General features: G+C 39.0%; 1 long non-coding RNA gene across 1 annotated transcript; it reads right to left on the bottom strand.

The window, feature by feature from the left end:
• Positions 1–1747: 1747 nt before the first annotated feature.
• LOC129771818 (uncharacterized) lies at positions 1748–2686 on the bottom strand. Its single transcript, XR_008742482.1, has 3 exons — positions 2546–2686; positions 2182–2489; positions 1748–2116 (listed from the first exon to the last, which is right to left on the bottom strand). It is a non-coding gene; the product is annotated as an uncharacterized LOC129771818 (long non-coding RNA).
• Positions 2687–3056: the final 370 nt, after the last annotated feature.

The following is a 3056-nucleotide window of genomic DNA, read 5'->3' as shown; positions in this document are numbered from 1 at the left end:
CGATTGATGTGGAATAGCTATACAATTGAGTTGCCGACATGAGATATAATACCTCGCCCAGCTCAAGTTCCTGCTGATACCGTATCAAACACTTCCTAGAAAGCTCCTTCAACCCACCATTTGATCCCACTGTCTATTTCATTATTTCATAAGAGTGATTGTGATCAGAGTTGTAAACAGTTCACATTATCGGTGACGTTCACGCATACCAAAAATATCATGTCAGAGCCGGTTCATCACTGTGAACGCAACCAAAAATGTTTCTGTCATACGTGAAACGAATAAGAGAAGAAAACAAAACTGTGTAATGAACGTCTCGATTTTCTCTATTTTCTCCGACTAGAGTGTGTGCATGTCAAACAAATTCTCTTTTTCATGAATCTGTTTGTGTTTTCTTTTGACCAAGCGGAAATGTATTTTGAATGTCGTATGACATTTTTAATTTTTTTTATCAACTAGAGGTACTTTAAGAGGTTGTATTTTTATAGGCTCAGTTACATGAGTTTCTTAATTCCATTGTTTATTTAAATTTTCACTTTACGGACGGACACTATCACTTATTCTATTGCTACAGGAATGAGGAATCGATTACTCACGGGCGTCCCGAGGTTTGTAGGGTGACTTATTATCATCATAACTATTTGGACAATATTGATTATTACACCCGGAGATATATTTGGGACATGTTATCAAGATTAAGATCTAACCCAAGATTTAATCAAGATCTAACGCACCGGTACATTGAGTTGTTCTGTTCGGGCCCGAAGGAAGTTTTCTAAAATCTCGCAACCAGAGGATCAGTTTTATCAGAACCGAGTAGGAGAATTGAAGGAATCGGAAGAAACAAGGACACTCTCCTCTAGCTTCAGTACGTCAGCTATACGCACCAACACAAGCTTCCTTAAATAGTGCCTTACAGTTTTCCGAAAAGATAAATAGCCTGTAGCTTCTAAAACACTGTACTCTATGGGCCTGATTCTCAAATACATTACGAATACACTTCACGGTGGAAACGGTATGAAACGCATTCGCGATGACAACGGTACGGTGTCGACATCTGGATACGAGATTAGTTTCCCACTAAATTTATCATTTTAAAATCAAATTATCTTCAGATTAAATTTTTGTATGAGATTATTATACCACACGAAGAAAACAAAGTATTCCACTCACATTGAATACCAGTTTGATACGAAGAGGTTAATTTTCATTAATGATTTTTTATTTGAAAAGTGCTCATTCTGCCTGAAAGCTCATCATTATCTTCGACACTTCACTAACTCTAAAACGTAGTTCAATGGCGTGCCGTTTATTTCGTTTCCACCGTGAAGTGTATTCGAGAATCAGGCCCAATATGTTGATATTATAGAGCCATGTTTTTGATGCCAACATCTTGACACCAAAAAAAAGCAGGAATGTAGGCGGTTTGATTGGCTCTGAACCCTACTAACAGTTGCGTCAGCCGAGATGTGGGTACTTTTCTAATTTTCAAACCCTGTGATGTTGGCATCATCCGAGCTGATAGGAAGAGGCCACTAACAAGGTCCTGTATTGTAAATACAATTTCCAGCAGAAGCTGCCGGTTTATTCTGCATACCGTATTATTTATGTGTTCATTTATACTTTATTTATAAAATATAAGAATATAATTATGGTTAGATATGTACATATTGATCGGTTTGTTTTTTTTTTCTAAAAAATTAAAATGTTACATTTCTGCATGTGTGAAACATATAAAAGACTTGTTCATAACTGACCCAGCGCACTGAAAGAGCGTTCCACAGAGACTTGATTGGATGGTACTGAGAGTAAAAGCATTGCAATTTCATACAGTTCAGGATGTGTTCCTCTACGTGAGAGCCAATGTTTTCTTAGATCAAAGGAATGGTTCTGATGCGGTTCAAAATCCAAGGCACTGAGCTGTCGAAGGAAGGAGTTTTCTGATGTTTGCGAGGCTCCTGGCTCAGGAAGCGAACATTTCTGTTAGGAAAGCGTCGAGATTAATATTTGGATCATCCTGGTTGCTCGGCAGTTGAACATTAACAGGTACAGCTATCTGATTCGTGGTTTGGTTTCGAGTATTGTTCAATCTGTTCCATGTTGCAACGATGAATCTCTGTAAAATGTAAAGAAGAAGCTTCAAATCATAGGAGTCATGATATGTTCATTATTTTTACTCACTCGAACTTCTTCGTTTTCGTCGATAGAAAACAATGAAGAGTTGAGGTAATTGAAGCGTGGATCAATCAATAGAGCTGCTTTAAAGACCATGTTTTCCTTTTGTGGTATTAACCTGCTGAATAATGCCATGGACAGTGACTCTGTGAAACGGTTTTCTTTTATTTTTCCGACCTCCATTACAGTTTTGATCCACACTAGGTAAAAGTTCGGCAGCGATGTATGCACAACTTGTATATTTTTGGTAGCCTCGGAAACGGGTGCGAATGCTGCCACGTATTCTTGTATGAATCCCCATTGTTCCGCAAGATCTGAAAGTTATAATGAATTTTAAGATATATTTATGCCTCAAATTCAACGGTCATACTCAATTCCGGGTATTGCGAATCCCACTTGGACTCTAACGAAATTGAGCAACACGTGTTTCGCTACTTCGTTAACCTGTACGCGGCGGAAGAAACGATGCTAATTCCAGAAGAAAACTTCGAATGCGAGAGAGCAATCCCCGAGAACGACGACGTAAACACAACACTGATGGAAGAGATCACCATCAATGAGATAGAACACGCCATCCGTACATCGCAAAAACGAAAATCACCGGGTGCTGATGGGCTACCGGTAGAGTTCTACCAACAAACTTTCGACATAATATACAGAGAACTTTACTTCGTAATTAATGAAGCGAGAAGCAGTGAGCTCCCCTTAGGGTTCACCGATGGCACTATAGTGCTAGTGAAAAAGAAAGGTGGCGATAAAACAGCAAGATCATATCGTCCGATCACCCTGCTCAACGTAGATTATAAGATTCTGAGCAGAGTAATGAAAGCCCGTCTAGAACTTTTACTCCGGACTCATCGTGTGCTGAGCGAAGCGCAGAA

The sequence above is a fragment of the Toxorhynchites rutilus genome, chromosome 2, assembly GCF_029784135.1.
Source record: "Toxorhynchites rutilus septentrionalis strain SRP chromosome 2, ASM2978413v1, whole genome shotgun sequence".
Classification (NCBI taxonomy): domain Eukaryota; kingdom Metazoa; phylum Arthropoda; class Insecta; order Diptera; family Culicidae; genus Toxorhynchites; species Toxorhynchites rutilus.
Note: the sequence above shows the minus strand (reverse complement) of the source record. Positions and strands in the feature narration are given on the sequence as shown.